At 46.0% G+C, this 24,350-nt stretch overlaps 1 long non-coding RNA gene across 1 annotated transcript; it reads left to right on the forward strand.

Annotated features, from left to right (window-relative positions):
• Positions 1-1,144: 1,144 nt before the first annotated feature.
• On the forward strand, positions 1,145-22,990 carry LOC121819073 (uncharacterized). Its single transcript, XR_006059240.2, has 3 exons — positions 1,145-2,090; positions 22,377-22,532; positions 22,874-22,990. It is a non-coding gene; the product is annotated as an uncharacterized LOC121819073 (long non-coding RNA).
• The last annotated feature ends 1,360 nt before the right edge of the window (positions 22,991-24,350 follow it).

Consider the following 24,350-nt stretch of genomic DNA (forward strand, 5'->3'; position numbering starts at 1 on the left):
CACGCTAATACCTATAGGCAGCCGTGTCCCCAGCGGTTTCAAAGTTTCCTTCTCCCTTCCCTGGCCGTCCCCCGTCCCTACCGAGGCGGGGGTGGGAAGAGGGAGCTCGCGGCGCCGAAAGACCGGGTAGCAGCCACGCTCCTTGGAAATCAGCCACCGCGACTTTCCGCAGCCGCTTCGCGCCGGCGGCGGCGGCCCCCTTTGTTTAAGGTCTCGGATGCCATCGCCTGGGAGACCGGCAGCCCGGGACCGGCGCGGGGCCCGCGCGTGCGAGACGGACCGCAGCCCGCCGCGCGCTCCCCACCCCCGCCTCTCCTCCCCCGCCCCTCCGCCGGGATTCCTGCGAGGAGCGCGCGTGCCCTTGCGAGTCGGGGGTGCCCACGGGCGGCGGAGAGATCGGCCTACCTTCCCCCCTAGACACACCGTAAGTGTGTCCCCCCCACCCCCGCCCCGAGGCGTCGGGAAGCCTGCCGCAGCGGGAGCGGCCTAGGGGAGCCGGCCGCCAGCCGCGCCCTCCACGGCTCACATCGGGTGCGGGTGCGGTGTGTGTTTCTTTATTTCGGTGCGGTGGCTGTTAGTGGTATTTCGCCTGGGCTCACTATTCTTAGGCACGGTGGGGGCTTTCTCTGTCTCTCCGGCCTCGGATGGTCTGCGGCGCGGCTGGGGCTGGCGGCGGGGAGCGCGATCGCAGCCTAGCCCGGCGGAAAGAGTTAAGGGGGCCGGGAGGGGGGAGCGCGCGGGGTGGGCGGGAGGAGCGGGGGTGGGGGACGCGGCCGAGCGGAAACGCTGCACAGAGGAGCCTCAGCGAACCAAGAAAAAAGAGAAAGTGGCAACGAAAACAAGGGCAAATTGAACCCTCCTCGGGGATTTCCAGTGAACTAACCCGACTCGGACATTCAATAAATACATCGTCCCTAATGAGGGTGCGTGCGCGTGCACCCCGCACCCGGCCGCCCTGGACGCAGACGCGGAGCCGCCGGGCTGCTGGGGGCTGCCCTTCTCCGGCGAATAATTCCTCTGCCGCGCGCAGTCAGTTTTTGGGGGGGCTGCTTGGTTAGGTCCGGAGCTCCCCAGCTTAGCCGCAGCCTTGAAGCCCTTGCGAGGTCTCGTGATGAATGGTGGGCGCGGAGCACTTGTGTGTGATGTGGTCCCTCTCCTGTGTGCAGGGGGAGAGATGCCCTCCTAGGTGGGTTTTAGTGGCTCCATTATTGCGAAGGTATAGACCTGAAGGGCAGCGGTAGCCAAACCCCAGACAGAACGGATTTTTACCTCCGCGTCCCCTTAAGGTTCCCTTTCCTATGTATGTATGCGTGTGTGTATATATGGAAGATGGAACACAGATTTCATTCAATAAATCTGAGATCTCCAGGTGCAGGCGTTTGAATAGTCGGTGCCAGCTCCCCGTGTTTTCCTTTCCTGCCGATTTTGCTTGGATCCGACTCAAAAACCGAGAGAGTCTCGTGGTTTTGTTTACACTGAATGGGGAGGGTAGGAACAGAGCCATGGGGCCCCTTTCATTAATATACAGTGAGGATTTTGTCTAAATTACCGCTATGAATTTCACAGTACACGCTTTCAAAAGCAGTCTCAGGTGGCCTGATGAAACGGGAGAGCGCCTCTGCAAACACATCCACTTTCTTTCTTTTCAAGGAGGGTGTGTGCGCGTACGGGAAGCCCCCCAAAACGTCGTGCTCCTCGAAATCAGAAATGCACTTCTGTTGCGAGCTGGGTCCCCTCGGTCCTCCGCCTCCGCGTACTTAGTTCTCCAGTCGCTCCCCAGCCCCACCCATCCGCCCCCTCCCTCTGCCGAGTGTGATTGTTTTGTCTGGAAAAAAAAAATCCAAAGTATATAACAAGGGGAGAACAGTTAGTGCTGACTTTCATTTGCATACATTTTCATATATTTTGGTGAAAATAATAGACGAGTGGAGAGCCGAGCTTAGAGGAGTCAGAGGAAAGAGAAGACTGAGGAGGTACCGCTTCTGGGGAGTTGAGAATATGTCTTTCCCCCCCACACCAGTCACCTTATTTATTTTTTAAAAATAAAACTTCTTCCTTTATTTTAAAATCTAATCCTGGAAGTTTGCTCGGTAAGTGTTTTTCATTTTCTTTCCCTGCGTTCTCGTTTCTGCCCCTCCTTTCCGTTTTCGGTGGGCTCTCGTAGGCTTGGGGCTTATTTTCAGGGCTTGGGAGGAGAGAGAGCTCACGGGCAGCTGTTTTGAAGGAAGGAAGAGGAATTGTGTTGGGGGGGGAGAGTTCAAAATTCAGCCCTCCGAAAATATTACATAAAAGGTGGACTCCTTCCAGGGATCGCCACAGCAAGGCACTTTACTTTTTTTTTTTTTTCCTGGGGAGGAGGAGGAGAGTGCTATTAATTTTAATTGTTGATTGTTAGGGAAATACGAAGGCCCCAGAAAAGAAGTGATGATGAAGCACGCAGTACTATACATATTTCTTGCTTTTGGATTTCTTACCCCCCCGCCTCCCAGAGAATCTGGACTCGAGGGGAAGAAGCCCCTTTTCTGTAGCTAATGCTGATGTGTTGAACTACGTGTGCCTGCCTGGGATTGGGGTGGGGGATTCCTGCTGGGAGAAGAGGGGTGGAGTGAGGAGGGGGGGGGAGCTTGGCAAAGGGAGGGCAGAGAGATGGAGAAGAAGGAGCAGGGGAGGAAGAAGAGGCAGGAAATCAGTGCCCCCCCTGGTTATCGCCGCGTCTGCCGAGCAGGCGGCAAACTGCAGCCTTTCCATTTGGTAGTGAAAGTCCATCAGGAAGAGGGTGATCAATCAAAACTAACCAGGACACCCTACACTTTATTCCCAAAGGAGGCTAGAGCTATAGTGGTTTACTGTGTTTGCTATTCTTGACAGCTGCACCCCACCCCCTTGCCTCTGGTCCCTGGCTTTTAGTAAAAAATGAAGGGTACAGTTACTTGCTAGTTGCAAATAATTAGAGAAAATTGGATGGTGCAATTAGCTAGGCCAAGTCCAAGCCCGTGTGAGCACCTTACTTTAGTGAAATGGGTTGGAGAGGATGCTAAAAGATTCTTGGTTTTGTTCTTTTTAGAGGAAGGCGAGCCTCTGGGGTGGTGGTGATGGTGGGGTAGTAGCCTCAAATATCTGGAATATGATTGCACTTTTGTCTCCAGAACACCTTGCAATTGGAAATTTGTAATTTCTCTGGAAACAGTTGATGCCAAATCAATGAAATGGTTTGTCAGGAGGGAGGAAGAGGTTTCAGTCGGGGAGGGGTAAGGATCGCCAGTTTTCCACTCCCTGTTTGCGTGCTTGGCAGCGTCGCTTTTGACTGAGGTTAACTCTCTGTGCTCCATTGGACCAGATGCCATATAGAGCTGCTCCCTGAAGATCATTTGTTTCCTTGATGGGGAACATTTCTGAGCAGAGCATATTGGTTGCCATAGCGAGAGAAAGAAAAGGAAGAACACTGGCCACATTAAGCTATATGTTTGTGCACTGGGCTTTAGATAAAAGGACCGTGGCTCAGCCAAAGAGAAGAAGCCAAGCTAGAGATTTCTAGCGCCACCAAAACTAGCTTTATTTTGTTTTGGACTTTTACAGTTGAAACATATAAGCTAATTTTATTGGTTGTTGTTAATTTTATATGACACGGTTTACTGAACAAAATAAACTTTGGAAGTGCTCGGGAGTCGAAGTCTTGACTTGTCAGCAGGGGGCGCACTGACTCGTCTTAGCAAGTACGCTGTAAAATGTAGCTGTTTTCAAAAGCTGAACTTGCCAAATGCACAAATGGTCCCTACCTTTCTATGCATATTCACAACCAGGAGCGAATTCAGTGCATAACACAGGGCCTTAAAGTAGGGGGACAATGACCTCCCCATCTCCCACTCAGCCCCATCTGTGAAATGGCCTGGGAAAGGAAAACCGGCTTAAAACACTATTCCTCCATGTCTTTCTGTGAAGAGGATATAAGTGTGGAAAACAGAGTTGGTCAGTGAAAGCAGAAATGCTTTGCAAAATTCTTAGGGATATGCGATAACCTACTCCATAGGTTACCTTTCAGGTTGTATTTTTGGGGAAACAGTCACGAAGAGAAAGATGTATTCTAAAGGTATTATCTATTAAATGTTGAACAGTCTTCAACTTGAGGCAGGCTTTGACTTCTAAATAAAACCCCAGCTCCTGGAGACTTAGTCCAGGCTTCCTGGGTCTCTTTTACTCCATTCGATATATAAAGGCGCCTTTAAATCTTGGCAACCCTCTGATTATGGCAAGATTCTGAATTTAACCTTGAAAGGGCTTGTTAGGGAAAAGGAAATACAAAATAGCCGATGGTAAGAGGTCACTGTGAGCTTGAAACTTTTTAGCACAATACGGTTTAATGTAGTTGCAGAAAAGTTTTCACAGAGCTCAGGGTTTCCGCCTTAGAGATTTTTAGATAAGGCCAAGGATGAAAAGATTCGAGGAAAACTTCCTAAAATAGTGAAGGGCAAATGCTACCCGGTTCTGAGGAATTAGTCAGTTTGTCACTAACAGTTTTCCCAAGGAGATTTGGAAAGCTTGACTCAGAAAGGGGAGCTGTGAGTGACTGACTGGAAGTGAGAAGCTGGTTTCCACGGTTCAGCAGCTCCCGGCACCTGTGTGTCACTGAGCCTGGAGGAAGGGCCCAGGGCTGGGGGCTCTGCAGGAGGGGGAAAGACACCTTATTCTTTCGAACTTGACTCAAAGCCAGCTAGGATCCAGCCAGAAGTTTTTCCTTGAAACTAACTTGCGAAAGTCAAGGTTTGGATGTAAGTGGTATTTCATCTAGGAGGGTTGGAAATTATGTGAGTAACATATGCAAGGGAGCACTTTGAAAAAGATTTTAATTCCAGGATTTTTATCCGCCAGCTCTCACATTTAGAGTCAGGAAATGTACAGGCAGGTTTGTGCAAATAGCACAAAGTAGAAGATGGAAGAAACGTGTAATCTGAACCCAAACATTGCTTTTTCTTCAGCTCTCTGGACATTTCAGACAAAAGACTTCGGGGGGAGATCCACAGGCACTAGACCAGTGCCTCAAAGCTCTAGGTTACTTTGCATGCCCTGAGCTGCTGAATGCATTTTTTAAATTACTAAGGAAAAAGGCAGGTTTTCTATTTAGCCGGGCATTTTGTAAAACAATGGTTAAGAACTCTGTACGTATTTGGAGTATGATTTTCGCTATCACTTTTCATGAGATCTGGGATCATTCCTATCTTGGCTGCTGCGTAACGTACGTTCCTTTTTTGCAAAGTTACTTTTTAAAAAAGGCTGTAAGAAAAGAAAAGCTTGTTTCTCAGGATATCTACATTCTTAGGTTATCTAAAGTAAAGGAAATAGAAAATAATAATTCTGGGTAAAGCAACAAGTTAATTCGAGAACTGGCATATTATAGGGACCGTGTTAACATTCCGTAACGATTTGGAGGTGAAAATAATCAAGCTGGATATGAATTAAGATCCAAAGAGCCGGGCCAAGCTATAGACTTTTAATTGTTGGGGATAGTGAAATTGCTTTTGCCAAATGAGAGAATGAAGAACACTACCTGGGTCAAGTGTACAAAATACAAAGTGGGTATTTACTCACTTGCTCCCATTTGAGAGCAATAAAGTGCTCCTTCGGATACTGTGGCAGCATAGAAGCACACTGCTATTAGCATTTACAAATTAAAATGTTCTACATGCTCTCTACCCACACTGTGTGCTGTATACAAAGGAAAGGGTTCTTCAACAGTAGCTTTTGGGTGGAGACGAGCATTTGTCGCCTGGCTTGGCGGTGGGTGAGTTATTTCTCCATCTTGCTAAGTTCTTGGACGCGTCCCAGTGGCTCCCCCTCGTTCTTCTTCGTATCACTTTGATAACTGACTGATCTGATCTGTAGGAAAGGAGCAAGAACTTGGTTTTCTTAGACGGGCTGGAAGGAGCAGTGATCAAGTCAGACACTTGCGCTCTCTCACCCTAAAGCAGCAGCTTTACTTCTGATGCCTATAGGAAAGCTTTAAACTACAGACTATCTCAGATTGTGGGACCTAAGTTAAGAAGGCATGAAAAGTTGGCAGTCGAGTATATGCTTTAAAAACAGCCCATTTCCCACAGTTTGCCCACGGTAGCTGCATTCATGCACCTGGCAAGTCTGGTAATGAAAGCTACCAACTGCTAGGGAAGCAGTGGCTGACAGGACGTGATGGACTGTTCTGGCCTGTCCCTCTTCAACCCCTGCCCCCACAATGTTCTTCTTAGAATTTAAATTTGAAGGGCTAGGTAACTGAGAGCCCAGCTGATGGACTGGAGTGACGATGATGATTTATTAACAAAAACATGTGGGTAGGTCTAGCTAGAAAAATATTCCAAGGTCAACTTGGTGTTTTTGTGTCTGTGTTTTGAAAAACAAAATATTAACTCAGCTTTGCCAGGGGGGTGGTTGGATTCCACACACCACCCCCGCCACAAGCTTGTGGCCTTAACGGAAATAATTCTCTTTCTTGAGGACACCCTTGGCCCAGAACCCCTCAAATTCCCTATACAACTTCTCCTGAGTTGGAACTAGGTAGTCCCCTGATGGATGAGTCTTTGTGGCACACTAGGAAACAATTCTTGCACTTGGGTGCCTCTGGGTGGTTTTTTTTCTTTTAAATTCGATTTTTTTTTGACACTTGAACTTAGCTATTGTCTGAGGAGCTGAGTGCAGATCACAGCTCATCAGGCTGGAGGCTGCTCTTTTGGGTATTTTCCCCAAACGCTGCTTCTGTAGCATGTCCTCTCCTGTGAATATGAAAACTCCCACTTCACTGCCCTGTTCCCTCCCTATCCTGGACCACCAGCCTTAGGGGGTCTTCAAGAAAGGTCAGCTGTTTTGTTCACTTTTAGAATATAGTCCCAGTCCTCATAGTATCTGTTGCTTCAGATACTCCTTGGTTTGCAGCAATATCATTGCAGCACTGAAATATCTGGCAAAGAGTCTTTGGCTGTAGAACTTGCTCACCGCAGCTTCATGCAAACTGGGGCTGGTTAGTCCCCAGTTAAAAGTTTTGTGTCTGCTTACAGTTTTGAAGGCCCACCTCCTCCCCCCAGATTTCAAGGTAGGGAGCTTGGCTGCCCAGTAGAGCCTAAGGGGAGGATCCCAAGCTCACAGTGCTGCTGGACAGATGTCAGATTTTAATTTAATATTATATCAGAGTGCAGAAAACCTCCGGAAGTCACGACATGTATTGTCCAAATGGCTTAGACTGTGTTCCCTTTATTTGAAATTCACATCGCAGAAATGAAACAAGTAAAAATTCACTTGGAAAAACAGTGACTATTAAAGTCTCCTAAACCTGAAACACTCTAGGATGTCAGCGCTGGGATCTGGCAAGCGACTCCTTTGCAGGGTTTAGGAAGCCAGACTGGGGCGTTCCCTAGGAAGGTTCGCCTTGGGGGCCTCTCTTCCCGGCGGCAGGGTATGCCTGCCCGCACCCTGCTGTGATGTGCGACCCTGCGAAGCTGCTTCTCTGGCAAGGGCAGCGGCTTGTGGGGGTCCCAAGGCCGAACTCCGCTTCCTTAGACTGCATGTTATTTTATTGAGAGCATCGTTTGCATAATAAAATGAAGGGACCCACTACTCCCCTTGTCTCCATAAACACTGTCCTCAAGGACTTTGAGACTGTTATCTGAACACCCAGAGCGGCCTTCAGAGGTCGAATTAGTCTTGCTTTTCCAGGGAAAAAGAAAAATGGAAGGCGATTGAAAGCAAAAGGGCCGGAGAGAAAGAGCAGGGTAGGAGTGGGGTGGGGGAGAAAGCGGGAGGGAGGGAGAAGAGCTGGTCCAGCCGCACCGGGGGGAGGGAGACCAGAGCGGGTGCGGGATGGAGCGCAGGGAAACGCTGAGTCACCCTAACCGGTCACCGCGGACACCGCGGCGACCTGCCGCAGCCCGGGGAGGGATGGGCATCTCCTTAGAGGCCTCCTTCCCGCCGCCGCCGCCGCCGGAGCCTGGCCGTGGAGCTCGGCGCCGCCCGCCCGCCTTTGTCACCGGCTCGGTGCGCGGCCGCGAGCTCCCGCGGTGGGCTTTGTTCTGGCGGAGCAGGGTAGGACCTCTCGCCCCGCCGCGCCCCCGCCCTCCGCGAGCTGGGGACGGTGGGGGTGGGGACCGGGCGCCTGGGGACGGGGACCGGAGGAGCGTCGGCGGGCGCCTCGGAGCCCGTGATTTCTTCCTGCGCTCCTTTCGTAATTGAGCTGTTCTCCTTCGGGGCGGGGGCCGGGCGGCGCCGGAGGAAGGGGAGCGGGAAGGGGGCGCCCACCCTCGGCCAGCCGCAGCGGCGAGCGCAGGTCCCCGCGCATTCGCATTGTGTGCGTGTGTGCATGGCCGGAGGGGTGCGGGCGTCTAGAAAGGAGGGGAGCCGCTGAGGCTCGGCCCCAGGTTCCAGGTTTCTGGCAGCGGCGGGGCGCCTCGGGTCGGCGCCTGGTTCTCCCCTAAGATCTGCTCTCGAAGTGCTTGGGGGCCGCGCTTGGACGCTGTGGACGCACCCTGGGTCCGGGGGCTGCCCACGCGGAGCGCGCAGATTCCGCGGTCGCCGAGGCCTGTGGCTGGGGACAAAGAGGCAGACGGCCGGAGCGAGCGGAGGGCGGGCGCACACAGGATCCAGGCGCGCAGCCACCGAGGGTACCTCTCCAGGAGCCCCCGCGCCTCGGAGCCCCAGGGCTTTGCGACTGGAAAGTTCGCCCCTCGCAGACTCCCTCCTCTCACCCTTGCATTTAGCAAACGGCGTGGGATCGCGTGTTACCTTCTTCCTAGCCGCCCCCAAAGGTGTGGGCCAGATTGCAAGAGTTGCTGCTCTGTTATTGTTTGTCAAACAGGCCCTTTCTCCTGGGAGAGGGGCGAGGGGCATGTGGCGGATCCTGGGCCAGGATTACATTAATCAAAGCATTATTTCCCCAGAGAAGCCCAGCACAAATGAGAGTAAATCCTAATAAAATTGGATCGCGGAGAAATGGTACGCTTTAAGTAATCTGGGCTGCCTGATAACAATCTCACATTTATAAGATGTGGGTGGGTCTTAAAAAAAATCTGCACACCTCTGGCCTTGGCTGCTGGGTCCGGATCGGGACGGGGGACAGTCCTCACCCCGAGCTCAGCTGAACGTCTGGAGTGAGAAAGGGACGTGGGCACCCCTGGAGTTCGAGGTTCCGCTCCGAAGGCACTCTCGGCCCGGGCGCCCCCCTGGAACATCTGCAGGGGCCCTGGAACTCCCCCCGACCACCCTGCCGGTGCTCTGCGAGGACGCGGCTCCGTTCCTCTGGGATCGAGACCCCGCCGTCCATCTCCAGCGACACCGCAGGGCGCGCGTTTCCCGCGGGTCGCGGCGCGGAGCCCACCAGGCGGTCGGCGGGACTGCCAGTTTTCTCCGGCTCCCGGTCCAGGGCCCGCCGGGCCAGGGAAGGGGGAGACTGCCGGGGACGCCGGGGGTGCTGCTGGCTGGCGACGCTTCTGGTGCTTTCGGGGTGTCCCAGCCTGGCAGCAGGCTCGCGTTTCTTCAGCCTCCGTCCCCCGTGTGGTAGAAAACTTTCCGAAGCCCCCGCGCGGCCACGCCGGAGAGACGAGCTCCCTTTCCCATCCCGAGCTCCGAGCAGGCAGGTGGAGCCCACCGGGGCGGAGGCGGGCTCTCGGGCAGCGCCCATGCCCTCTCCTGCTGCGGGACACCGAGAGCGAGCTAGGCGGTGACAAGCGTGAGAGCGCCGTCACCAGCCCGTGGGCGAGCATCAGCCTCCCGGCTCCGCGCGCCTTCCGCGGACGCGGAGCCGAGCCTGCTTCGGCGCCTGCCACCCGGCCCCTCCTCCGCGCCCGAGGCCAAGGCCCCGCGAGCGGCGCCCCCTGCAGGCCGGCGCCGGGCGAGCCCGGGAGGCCCGGCCGCGTGGGGTTCACGCGCTGCCCACGGCCGCGCCCGGCCCGGCGGCGGCCGAGCGGGAGACCGCAGGAGGACGACGAGGGGCGCGCCCGGTCACTCTTCCCTAGCCCTTCCGCCCGGCTCCCGGCCCCTTTACGGTCCGCGCCTGGCAACCCCCCCCCTGGAACCCGCGGCCCAGCGCCTTGTTCCCGGCCCGCTGGCTCCGGAGGCCAGAGAGCATCGCTGTACCCTCGCGCGGCAGTGCCCGGCACCGGGGCCCCTGCTTACGAAGGAGAGCGGCTCGGAGTGGCGTGTGGGCGGGTGTGCGTGCGCGTGAGGGATCGGTATGTGTGTGTGTGTGTGAGTGCGGTGTGCGTGATCGGTATGTGTGTGCGCCCGTGTGTGCGCGTGCGGGGTGTGTGTCCGGGTATGTGTGTCAGGGTCTGTATGTGTGGGTGCGGCGTGCGTGATCGGTGTGTGTGTCGGGGATGTGTGCAGTGTGTGTGTCTGTGTGTGCGCGTTGGGGGTGTGTGCGCTCGTGCGGAGTGTGTGTCCGGGTCAGTAGGTGTGCGTGCCGCATGCGTGATCGGTGTGTGTGTGTGTGTGTGTGTGCGCGCGCGCGCGCGATGTGTCCGTTGGGGGTGTGTACGCGCGTGTGCGCGCTTGCGGGGTGTGCGTGTGCGCGGGCGGCGTGCGTGGGCGTGCGGTGCGCGCGCAGGGCAGGGCAGGGCAGGGCAGGAGGTGGTGAGGAATGCGCCAGTGCAGCCTGGAGATGTAAATCTGCCACCTAGAGCTCCCCCGCCCCCATACAGGTGTCTTAATCCTCGCCTTCATCCCTTCTGAGACCCGAGAGATCTCTCTTGGGGTCCCGGGATGTTCAGGGATCCCCGGACTCATGTGAGCCGGGGGAGCCCAAAAGGGACAGTGTTCGCTGAGAACTGCGGCCGAGATCTTTCCCAGGCTCCCGCTTGCCCTTGAGACTGGATTTCAGGGGCTTGGGTATCTGCTTCCTCTCGGGTCTTGGCCTTGAAGAGGGCTTGCGTGGAGGTTGTTTTTATGTTTGGAAGCATAGAGTAGAAGTAGGAATCAGTTGAAAAATCACTTTTTAAGCCGGCCAGTTTGCTGGCTCCTTTCTAGTGATGGGAATTTTTTTTTTTTCTGGGTGAGTGAAGACACACACACCTTTTCAGTTCTGAAATAACGACTCCCCCTTCCTCCAGTCTCTGATTTCCATAATTTCATACAAAACAGGGCTGTCAGTTATCTCCTATTAGAAAAGAGAAAAGCAGACTAATAGAAGAAAACTTGGGCCAAGTGAAATTCCTCCTACTTAGGACGTTAACCAGCCCTACCCAGATTGTTCAACTCTCAAGGGAGAACACAAGGCAGGGAGAATTCAAAAAAAGGCTAAATATTTCTCTCCGTCATTGAGAATATGAACCCAATTGCCCGACTGTATTTTTGATAACATGACTTTCAGAGGATCCTAAAAAATAAACTTTATAAATACTTTTAGTGTCCTCTTTTTGTCCTAATGTTTGCATCTAAGGATTTTCAATAATTTGGAAATACTGGTGGTATATATTTTTTGTTTCTTGGATTTAGGTGGACACTAGGTGGTTTAACGCTCAGCGGCAATTCTTGTAAGACCTCCTGTTCTGGAGAAAGTCCCTAAGTAAAATTTGCACACAGTTACCTCTAAAGACCCTCACCTACCAGTATCATCATACTATTTGTCACTCCTTTTTGTAAGATATTGTATAGACAGCTAAATTTTAGTAAAGAATGTTAATAGTAAAATGTCAGTGTTTAACTAGATGAACTTTGGTTTTTGGAATCAAAGTTTAGCTTTTCTTTGAATTATTTATCAAGATGTTTGTCCATAGGCCTTCCTAAGAGAAGGACAAGGTAGGGGGTGGGCAACCACTAATTTATTTAAAGCATATGTAGATGTAAGATTAAAAAACTAGCCTTTTGGAAAACAGTAATAACTAAACCATGTCTATAAACACCCACCTTGGGGACTGTGAAAAAAGGAAACCTAATTACTCTCATAGAAAACAGCCTCAGTGAACAGTTAACTAAAATATTGTATGGCAGTCCCCTGAAAGCTCCTCCTCCCCTTCAGTATAAGACCCTTTGGTAATATACACATATTTATACATGATGTAAATATACATATGCACGAGGGTAGATGTTTATGTACATAACATAACAAAATATATACATACCCCAACTGAATACATTTGCATATAACATGCCCATGTGTAATATACCAAACTTCTATGATTAACAATACATTCTATCACAGATAGTCCTAAAATAAAAGAGTAAATCTTTTCCCTATTGAAAACAAATTTAAAATTTCTTTTGAAATCTGAATTGTGCCAGCCCTAGATGACACCATAAGAGTCAGTAGAAAAAAATCCATGGACTATATTAATATTTTCAGCATGCCCCTTTAAAAATACTACAAACAACTCATTTTACATAAATAAAAGAGGCATCATACTTAAGAATTTAAATATAAACATTCTATCTAAATTCAGGGACTTTTCATCTTTTTTCCCTGCAAATGAAATGCTATTGTCTTATGACAAAAATTAAATTCGGCACACAGTGAAAAAGAGCATTAGTTTTATTTTTCATTCTGTTGTAAAGAAAACATTTTTAAAGTAGTTTAATTCTGTAGACCTTTCTATCATTAAAAGACATTCACTAGTCTAGTGATAATTCGAAATGAGAAAGCAAGTTGGAGGCACATATTTATCCTTGAGATGATTTGTGTAATGTGGGATGGCATGTTACTTATTTGCTTCTTTTTAGATATTGTTTTGAATTTTTGTATTTTCAAAGACTTTTTTTAAATTAAAATGAATACATTGGCAAGACTCCAAGGGCTCCTTCACACTGAGCAAATGTAAAGAAACATTATACATTAATGTTAGGGTTGAAGAGTTATTTATTCTCACTGATAAAAAGAATCAGAATGATAAAGTTTTGAAATTTTCTTGAAGACCGTGATAGAAGGAGCTCTCTCGTGTGAGTTATTTTTACTGATATTACAAATTATTTTATCAGCTTTTCTATGTTTATGTAAATGTGTATTTCTTTACTGAAAATATATATATGGTGTTTATGATGGCATTTATTCCCACATGTAATTTATTGCTTGTTTATTTCAGAGTATTTCAAAGATTGATACCTCATCCTTGGTATCTAAATATTAGTGATGTACTTGTGAAAATAAAAATCAGTTTAGCCCAAGTGCTATTTTGAAGTTTGTTTTTTAATCTGTTAAAAATTTGAAGTTAAAATGATGGAAATGCCATAAATGAAAAAAAAAATTAAAAAGAATATTCTTGAAAAAAGTAAAAGAATTTTACTCCAGATGGGGTTTTAAATCAACTGTAAGCATAAGTTAGGCTTTTACTTTAGAAAGATTTCTACCTGATAGTGTGGTTGGGTAGGAAAAGACACATGCTATATAATGATCTAAAATTGAACAATGTGTATTCAAAAATTTGGATAAAGAGTCATTCACTCCAAAAGTGTAAAAGCATCTTTTCTGTTGATTTAATTAATGAAGTGAGTAAAGGACTGTTTTAGTAAGCTCAAGTTACACATGTAGAAAGATTTGTAAGAATAAATACTTTGGTGTTCTGTGACCGGAAAGCAGACAGAACTATAATATAGCAAATACAACTCCCCAGAAGGTAGGCATCTAAGATGCAATTTTTAAAAAATTTGTCAGTTACAGCAAAGAAGGAAAATAGCTTATTAACTCAGGGCAACTATAAAATGTTGACAGATATCAAGTTTCATAGCCAACCAGGCTCTTAGAGAACTGCTCGGATATTGGTGGAGACCAACTTATTCTGTGAAAGCAGTTTTCGAAGTGAATTATTTTCTTAATAGTCTCACATTTAAACTCCAGCTTCATGGACTAGCCATTTTCTTCCTCCCTCCCTCTCTGCCTTTCCTTTCCCTCTCCCCTACTTTGCTTTTTTTTTTTTTTAAGTCTGTGAGCAGTTGGGTGGGTCTGCTTTTGAGGTTCTCAGGGACCTCTGGGGCAGGGGTTCAGGTACTCAGCCTCACTATTTAGGCACCATCAGTGACTCACATTGAAGTGAGGTGCATCTATGCTTTCTCGAAACCTTATTCTCTTTCCTCATCCAGCTGCTCTCATCTTTTAAAGAGAGAACTAGGCAATGTCTACCAAAGGCAAACTAAGTGAGAGAATTTAACTAATTATTTGGAGAATTCAGGCATTGCTACACACCCTTCTGCCTAGCTATTAAAAAAAAAAAGAAAGAAAGAAGAGAGAGTGAAATTTGAACAGTCTAGACTGGCTATCTATAGTGATTAAATTTGTAAGCTAGCAACAGATTCTAGAAGGTCTTGCCTGATTCTTCATGGTACTGATTAGGAGTGATAGAACACACACCTGAATGGACCTCAAGGTGAGATAGTTACTAGATAAATAAAAAGAGAGGAGGGGCCTGACTTACCAGGTTTGGTGGAGTGCATTGATGGAAGTTATTAGATAATTGTTCACCTTTCTACTTAGCCCCATGAGAGGAGACACACACATGTATTATAAAATACATTAAATTAATGTTAAATAGCCCAACTGGGATTGCTGAAGTTATTTACATTTAGCAGTGGATTAAAACGTTAGCTTTATACATTTAATGAATTAGAATCCTGTATGCTTGGACTTGGAAACATGTGCTGAACACATTTTCAAGGGTCTTGTAGGGAGGACAATTTTCTCAGTGTAATTTTAATTCAAAGGTGCAGTTTCTTTACCCTTATGTGAGGGACTAAAATATGGCAGGACAATATTACACATTGTAGGTGGTAATTAGGCCCATAGACTATTTTAAAGTAGTCTTTGGTAAAGTAGGATAAGGCTGAGCATGATTTGGGTTCAGCTTAAAGAACATTAGTAAATCTTAATGATAGGCAATGTTTAAAAAGATTTCTAGCGGCAAGTATTATTTTAAAAATAGCACCTAGAATTTGTATTCATAAACTTTGCTTTCTTTCTCAAAAGTTACTGGAAAATTATGGAACTAGTTTTTGTTTGCATTCATCCAATTAAACTACTGAAGTATTATTATTCTAACACATAAAGCTACTCCAAGAACAAATCATGTGTGCTAGGTGGAAAAAAAAAATATTGCTGATTTCGCATTTGCTATAACATCAGGATGAAGTGGCTAGGTGAAAACTATGGGCAAGTAATACTTCATATTTTGTAAAGTTGTTTTATTACACAAACTGAAATTGTTTATTAATGTTAATCCTAGAAAAAGTGTGATGATCTTTTGAAATTTTTCATGGTTCCTATTTCTAGATGCACATAAAGATAAGGAAATAGAGGGTTAGTGTTTGCTTGCACAAAAATTAAGCATCTAGAAAAATTTAATGAATAAGTGAAGGAGATGTAGCAACTGGAAAGTTAAACCCAAGGCGTACTTGTGCTGTTTCCAGTTACTAGTCATCCTACCCCTTTTTTTCCCCCTTGAGCCTCCCAAAACTCACACAACGTGGAATTGTTGCAGAATCACTAATTAGTCTTTACCCCAGACCCCTTTCAATAAAATGATGCCATCCACCAAAGATTTATGGCAAAACAAGATAATAGACTTATTATTAGGAAGTTCTCCTGTCGTAAGAATTTACAAGATTTTTTGGGGAAATAATACCTCTAGGGATGGCTATTTTGCTGCGTTCTTTTCTCGTTTTAGAGCCAGAGCCTAATTCTCCACATTGGCCATTGATCACGGTGCAGGCTGCTGAGAGGTAGCCATGTAATTTCTTTATCTTTCACCTGCAAATTACACACACTATTTTGCAGCTCAAAATAAGCATTCCCAACGAGTTGCATTCAGTAAATGCCTTTCACAGCATTAGTACAGAACTGAGGTACAAAAGAATATTAATCTAATACATTCCAAAATTCAAATACTTGTGATTAATAAGCATTATTATCTATAAATAAGGCCCTAATGATACTTTGGCAGTGTTGTAAACACAAGAATCAGAGGCAATTATTGTCATTATTGTTCGGCAAGTACTTCCCATGAATACCAAGCGAGTATCGCTGTCCAGCTACTTGGCAAGTAAGGTTCCCATAAAGAAACAGCTGTTGGCCAATCAGGACTGGCTACTATTTACTGCCCTTAACCCAAAATGCAGGGTCCTTAAAGAAAGGAAAAGGAAAAAAAAAAAAAACCCCAAGACGTCCAAAGAGTTTTGACGCGATTAAAAAATAAACACCCTTTCTAATAAATATAAAAGCGTCTTGAAAATAGTGCTGTTGTGAAACTCTGACTTTGGTTAGTTGGATACATTAGCCACCATTATATTCGCTGGATGGAAAGGTCTCATTTGTGAGGTACTAGGCCCAGTGTGGTGGACTGCCCTAGAAGCAAAATCAGTGGACAACAAAACATAAATGCAGCAACACAAATTCTCCTTTTTGTTTTTTAACCTTCCTCAGGCTGCACAGAGCTTACCCCTGTCTATGAAACAGAATCAACCCACCAGACCTAGCTCTCACGTGTGTGTGTGTGTGTGTGTGTGTGTGTGTGTGTGTGTGGTGAGAGCGGGGGACCCCTTGTAGTATGAGTAAGGCAAGTTCCTCATGTTCATAGGAAACTGGGCCCAGTTTCCCACACGCTCTCTGCCCTCTGGGTCTTAGCAGCAATGCTGGACCAGCTTGGGCTATGTCCACGAACTACTTCTAGCTTGCAGTCTCAGTAAATTCAATAGCATTGGTTAGCAGTTAAACTGGTTTTTCTAAGAGGGGTAAAAAACTTTCATATAGATTTTCCTAAGGGATACTTGCATTAAGCATCAGATATAGAGTTGTCTATTTTTAAATTTTCTTTTACCAAGCCTTATGCTTTAAAGATGTGATAGGTACATAGTAGGGGTTGGGAAAGCATTGAGTTGGCTTCCCTGGGCACTGGAGGAACCTAGGAGTGTCGGGGTGGCAGTGGGCAGGTGATGCTGGGAAGGATCCCTTGTTGGCTGTCCATTGGTGGGTGGACGTGGTCTTTGTGGAGCCCACTGAAGTGGGGTGAGATTTTAGAGTACAGACTCCCCAACACCCAACCTGACAGACCCCTTGCTGCCATCACTTCAAGGGTGATGGGGTTTTCCCCTCTAGTCCTCAGGGAACTGAGACAGCAGTAGGAATGTCATTGTTCTCCCCTGTTACTGGGCCATGGAGAGTGACCACTTCTGAGATGTCCCTCTGACTCCCTCTGAAAATATTCTTGCCACCTGTGGCCTGGACTTTGTCATGGAGGCAAGGTGCCCATGCTTTCAGAGCCACTGCTGATGGGAGATGATGGATTCTAACCCAGGCCTTGGGCACCGTCTTCCCTCTTTTCCATTTTGAACTCCTCTGCATGGCCTGGAGGGTGGATGGTCCACCAGGATTCAGCAGCATGTGCTCAATCTCTGAGTTAGGGAAGATGAGAGGAAAGTCAAATCTTTTCTCATTTTTAAGCATAAAGACTCAAAAGAGAATTTCCATGACAACAACAGCAGTAGTAATAATAATGACCACATTTTACTATGGGCTTACCATGTACCAAGGTATTGAAACACGCATCTTGTGTGCGTTGTCCTTGTTAAACACCCCATGAAGTGCATCGTGTATCCCAGTTTGACAGGTGAGCCAACTGAGGCTTCCAGGGGCTGAGTCACCTGCTGAATGTCCCAAGTGGTGGTACCCAGATCTGAACTTCAGTCACCTGTCTTGGAGACAGTGTGCTTTTACCAGCGCTGCTGTACTGCTTTGCAAATTCTGGGACCCTGCTGCTTTCTCCCCTTTTTGAAGATCCCCAGCTGTCCCCCCCTTTAGGGCCATCTCTGTGCTTGCAAAGCAGCCCTGTGACAACTGTGACTGCAGCACCCCCAAGAGTCTCGCATCACAATCAGGATGCTGACGACTTCTGTGTGCACCAGTACCAGCCAGCCGTCTCCCAGCCCTCCATGATCATGAGAGCAGAATAAGGCTCCACAAGGCTCCGTGGATTAAGCAGAAATGAGTATTAGAATTTAGGTTGGATGCTCCATTTATCTTGAGGTATACCAAGGTAAAGGGCCTCAGAAGGTGCATAAGTGTGTGTCTATAAACCTTGTGCTGAATAGACAAGAGTGGTGTGTCTGTTGCTCTGTATCCGGGCACCCAGGGGAGGAGGCTGACCTGCGGATGAGAAGCACCGTCTCTAGGCGGCTCTGCTTCCAGGCTGATGGAGGAGCCGGTGGGTTGGTTCCGCTCCTCTCTGTGCTCTGCTCGCAAACACCCTCCTAGGGAGCATGTGGATGCCTTGCAGCCACAGGCAGAGCCACTGTCTTTAACCTTCTCACTGGTCCCAGCATTATTCAGAGACAATGGAGCTTTTCTAGGCAACCCAGGGATCAATCAGCGAGGCTGGACTGTGTGCCCCTCGGGGAGTGCCTTGAATCTGGGCCACGGAGCAGAATGTGCAAGCCTGATTCCCAGCGAGAGGGAAAAGATGGGGTTTCGTTTGGGGCCCGAGAGTCGGCTGTGGAGCCCTGAGAAACACCAGTGCTCCACGAGAGACCAAGACACCAACGCTGAAAAAACCTCCGTAATGATTTCATTCTAAATGAAATCTTCCTTGCTGCCACTGGTCCCCAAAGGGCGAAATGTTATTTGTAAAGGTCAAAGTGAAAAGGTTACTTGGCTTTTGGAAAATGACTTTCACCCAATAATTAATTAGTTATTAGTTAATTAATATGCTGCCTCATTCCAAGGAAGAATTAAAAGCAGTTTATAAAAATATGTGACAGAGGAAACTAATTTGGGGAAAATGAGCCAGGTGAAGTCAGCATATACTTGTGCCCACCCTCAAATGCTCACTCTGCTTAGAGATGTGAGGAAGTCACATAAATGACAAGAGATAGGGTTTGCTTTCTCCCCAGCAAAGAGAGAGGAAAATAATTTTAAAAGAGTTTTACAATAAGGATCTATCTGTGTTAACTTTTATTTTTTTAATTTATTTAAAAAAGCACTCTTTTCAAGATGGACAGCCAATTACATATGCCTTCAATGTATTTCTTTAACATTTTTGATATATTTAACCTCCAATAAAATGTTCTGAAAAGAATTCACTATGGTATCTTTTGTTTTAAAAGTAAAAAAAAAGCTAATCTTGAGTCCATTAGAATTTTATATTGGAGGAATAGTGTTATGATATTCTTTGACAATTTTTAATCCTAGCACTTGGCACTCATATCCTGTATTTACTTCCCATAAGAATATTTGACAGTTTGCGGCATATAGATCACGTCTGCTTCTTCCCAGTAAGTCACAGGAAATCAATAAGTGATATATGTTTTACTGTTCCTTCTATTTTTTGTTTAGGTAGTCGAGAGGCAGATTGTATAAAGAGTTCAGTAAGGTTCCATATATTTAAGAGTATAGAAATTCATGCATGAAGCCACAAGTAGGTTAGTGATGTGGTTGCCGCATGTCACCCTTCTGGTCTCAGCTTCTCATCTATTAAATCAGGGGATGGGATTTAGTTGATCTCTGAGCTGCCTTCTAGTCATACATAAAATTCTGTGTTTTGAATTTTCTGTCATCTAGAGAATCCATTAATGTACGCATGATTTTTAAATATCTAGTTATATTTCAATTGGTGAAGAACTTGCATGGAAAGGAGATTACAGGGCATGCTATTATGCAGTGTAAATCAATAAAATGAGAATGTATCCATTGACAACATTTGTATTTTCACCTATTACAGAGCTGTGCCATCTCTTTGAATACAATGCACTTTTATGCCCCATTAAAGCATGCCTGACATAGCTTTCAACTACTTGCAAATGCTGAGAAGTTGAAAAACATAACATTTACAAAAGATACATCTGGTGCATATTTATATAACTTGGAATAAGGAATCATTTAAATACTGCTGAGCCATCTCCATATTAGGAGAAACGATATTCCAGGTCCATATGTGAGATAGCTAGTAAAATACATGTAGGTTTAAATTTCTCTTAGGCATTTTTTTTAACACACGCTAGAAGTATGGAAATATTGATTAGGGCTTAATTCAATTGTAATTTCTTTCCCCCTGAATTTTATAGATTGCATCATTAACTCTAGTTTCTGTTCTAGAAGAGATAAGTTTTGAAAGTAGTGTTTTCTGCTTAGGAAACTTGCTTCCTTGGGTATGTTAGTTCTTAACTCAAGAACCATGGGCCCAGTAACATCCAGAGGTAAACTCCAGGGGCTCTGTGACACTCCTGAGTTGATATGCAAACACTAGGAAGTGTAGATAAGCAGATGACTTCCCCCCGTAAGAGATCTAACTTACATCTGTATCTCAAAGAGGCTAATGGTCCTGGTGGAGTGGAAAGACTTGAAATCATAAGAAATACTTGGGGTTACCCTTTGCTAGTCATTGAACCCACCTTCTGCAGGATTTATCTGTGAAGCAAAAGGGTGGTAGTAGGTAACCTCAGATGCCCTGCCCAGCACCTGCATTCTTCAGCCAGAAACTTACCTCCATCTATCCATGCTTAAGCCACCAATGCCTCAGCATCTCTTCTACCCACTGCATCCATTTGTAGGTTGCTCCTGTGGAGTTTCTGCATGAGGCTAGGCTGAAGAGCAAGCAGGGCTGCATACATAGCAAGTTGAGGGGAAAAAAAAGCACACCTAAAAATTGTACAGTTCTTCTAGAATGCCATGTGGCACAGCATATGAAATATAACTTTTACCCTCCAGCTCACACACACACACTTTAATTAATGTTATGGGCTGTGCTTTAAACTGAGAGAAGTGCGAAAACCAAGGTTAAGGATGCTCTGTTCTTCACTGTGTAGAAGGAAGAAAGAGACAGCTATGTAAATGAAGGCTTTCGCATCTCCTTGTCAATTTCTTATCTGTTGTCAGTTTGAATGATTTTTAAATCAGAAGAATGCTGAAGATCTGTTTTCCCATCAGTTTTTGAGCCCAAGGAATTTGGAACTGAAGTTCTGAGCCAGGAAACAGTCCTGTTTTGAATTCAGAGGCTCTATTGCTGAGTGCAGATGCCAGGCTAATGATAAATTCCAAGAGGTTCGGCTTGATATTTCAACCCCAAGGTCAGAGAGAATTCCTTCCTTGGAGTTGGGCAAATGAAGAAAGCCAAGGTGGCGGGGGCCTGTCCAGCGGTTATCCTGGGAGAGGAGCACCCCGCCAAGCTGCAGTGACATGGTCAGCCAGGCGAGATGGACCTATTCTAAGTAGAATATTGTGGTAATGGGCACTACTAGCCTCAGGAAATACAGCAACTCTCGATTTCTATATATTTCACATGATGTAGCTTTGACATCCACAAGACTTTCTAAAATTTTCTCTTTATAGTTAGTTATGGTAGTGTCATAGAGACCCACCCTCTGAAGCTGACATGATCTATTGTGCAAAAATTCTTAATTTGAGAGGTGTTTATTGGACAGATTCTCTCAGACTTATTTATTAATGAACCCTTGAGATGGACCATGCCAGGGTGCGCTAACTCTACACACACGCCGTAAGCCAGATTCCAACCTCAGAGGCCGGCACCCACTCTCCCTTTCTTTCCTCTCATTCCCCACATACTTTTCTATATTGCAGATTTATTAGAAACTCATTCAGTACAACAGAGGTGATAGCTTTTTCTGAGTTCAAGCCCCCACGGAGACAGTTTTTCTGGGGGAGGATCCTCTATGGAGATGTCTGTGGTCACGAACTTCATACCAATTCTGACAAATCATGTACATCATGACGTGTCCTGATGACACTAGGAAATCTGAGAACATAGGGATTTATTTATTATTAATTCATCTTTCTAACGGCTGACAGAACTTTTCATGACCAACTGAAATGATAAACAAAAGAGACATGATTAAGTATTGAAATATCACAGACCAAATTTCGATGAGGAAAGAAACAAAAATGTATTTTTTTTTTTTCTAAAAGACCATAACGGTAATGTTCCAAAGCCTTGTCCAAAGAAAAACTACGTTCTGCACTGAATGTTTCCTGAAGCAATTGAGTTATGAACCTGCCTCTTCCCGTCGTTCACCTTGATGGAAAGAAACTCTGGTTCAGCCTGTGTTTCAGGAAAGGGAAGGTCTGAGGCAATTTGGGTAATGATGCCATGCTCTCATCTTTGGAAGAAAGTGGAGTAAAAGTCGGCCAGCACTCAGTGGCATTCGTCTACATTAGAGGAGATCTGAGTGACCCAGTTTTGTGCCCTGCAGCTCCATGTCTGGTTGCCTCTGATTCTCCCTCCTCACCCTCCTACTCATCCCTTGGCAAGAACAGCCACTCTGGGCTTTAAATGACATTTGAGCTTTCTACCTCGGAATATTTTCAGGGGAAACTCTCTGTGTATATGGATAAAGCAACCGAAATAAAATTGAAGGACCTGCCGTGGGTGATTTAGGTGTAAACTATCACCCCTTCCATCAACAATGTATCTCTTTATTCATAGGCGTTAATGCTATTCGACTTCCAAGAAGAACTGAAATAAATTACGTCCAGAGCTCCTTAGAAGAAATACCCTTTCAGGTTGAAAGTGTCGTTACCTCCACAGTGACTTCCTAGTTGCCCTCTGCAGGAGATCATAAGACATCCCAGGAAATGGAAGGTAATGAAGAATAAACAGATGAAAAAAGATCTCTGCCATTCCTGCCAGGCACCTTATCCAGACTTTCCTAAGTCCTTTCCCTAAAGCTTGGGTGGTTCCTCCATACTTAAGTACATACCTTATTCTGATTTGGAAAATGCATTTGTCCATCACGGTAATTTGGGGGCTGGATAGCACGATTCAGAACCGGGGATAGAATTCCACCTGGGAGAGGTTATGCGTTTGCACAGGTGAGAATTGATACTCCCTGCTTGATCTCTAGTCTGGGGTCTGTGCCTAGTGAACGTTTTCTTCTGTCTCTTGAACTTCTGTATTTATTTATTTATTTATGTGAATTCCAGAGCAGTTTTGCTGAGTAAATATGAAACAGGCTTCGGGATGGAGAGAAAAATCAGCTGTTCAGCTCCCTCTCTGCTCTCCAGTGAAGGCCCTGAGACTGGAAATCTCTATGATTCTTCTCCAGGTGTGATTTAGAAATCAGGACCATGACTTTACAAAAATGGCTGGGATGGTTTCCTAAACTATATATTTACCTTCTGAGATGGAAAGCATTATCATTTTAAATATAGAAACATTTCCTTTATTGACTAGTCATTTTAAGAATACTATGCCAGGTCTCAAATTTCCATTTTTCCTCACATTAGCAACTAGAAGGTTTTTTATTTTCTGAGGAGAAAGATGATTAAAAGAGATAAGGAAATGTGCTTTTTAAAAGTATGAGTCTCCATAGGAAAAGGCATGGGCTACTAAATTATGTCGATCAAGTGGCCTGCCTTATAAAATTACTCCTTCAACTTTGGGATTTTACGGGTATTTGCTGTGCCATACTGAGGGTTCCTCTTGTAGATCCAGAATTTAAGAAAAACCATTTTGCTAATGATCTGCTGTGAGGGAGCAGTGCAAATTAATTACTATTGAGGAAAGTACATCATGTGTCTATATTCTTAAACAGCTGGCCTGTTTAGACCAAAATGAGTGATAATTCATCTATAAATTTCAGTTAAGTTGGTGAACCAGTTAACTCAGTAAACAAATTAAGTAGAGCTAAATTAAAAAAATAAATTGGATGGTTCAAGGAGATCAAAATCAAAGAATGCTCTAAAGGAGTCTGGACGTGTTTTTCCAAGTGAGGAATTTCTTGTGATGCCATTTGCAAAGAAGTGAAGATAGAGCTTGCAAACATTTTTTTTTTTTTTTGTCAATTATTTGAGATGAATGTGTACATCTCGGGGAACATAAAGTAGGAAAGTAACTGGAGAAAAGGCTTAGCTAGAAATCTGGAGGTTTGCAACCAAGATATTGTTTAGAAAGCTGCATATGTTTCGAATATTAGAAGGCTCCCCTCTCTCTTCTTTCAGTTATGCTGTTTAAGGTAGCTCATGGTTTTTATCAGTTTTCTTAACCTGAGTCAGATGAATTGGCCTCTGCTGGTGTTTCTGGTGCCTTGGATGCCTTTCCAACTCGTTTTCTAAGGAGACAGTGTGTATATACTTTTTTTGCAGAAATAATTTTGGCCATTTCAAACCTCTCGGTTTTAGGGGTTTTTTTCCCTTCCATTTTGCTGTGGATTTTCTCCCCTTTGGTCCTTACCCCCTTTTAATATTTCTTGGGCTTCCCTGATGGCTCAGATGGTAAAGAATTCCCCTGCCAATGCAAGAGACCTGGGTTCGATCTCTGGGTCGGGAAGATTCCCTGGAGAAGGGAACAACTATACACTCCAGTACACTTGCCTGGAAAATCCCATGGATAGAGGAGCTTGGTGGGTTACAGTCCATGGGGTGATAAAGAGCTGGACATGACTGAGCGACTAACACTTTC

This window comes from Ovis aries, chromosome 3 (genome assembly GCF_016772045.2).
Source record: "Ovis aries strain OAR_USU_Benz2616 breed Rambouillet chromosome 3, ARS-UI_Ramb_v3.0, whole genome shotgun sequence".
NCBI classification, from domain to species: Eukaryota; Metazoa; Chordata; class Mammalia; order Artiodactyla; family Bovidae; genus Ovis; species Ovis aries.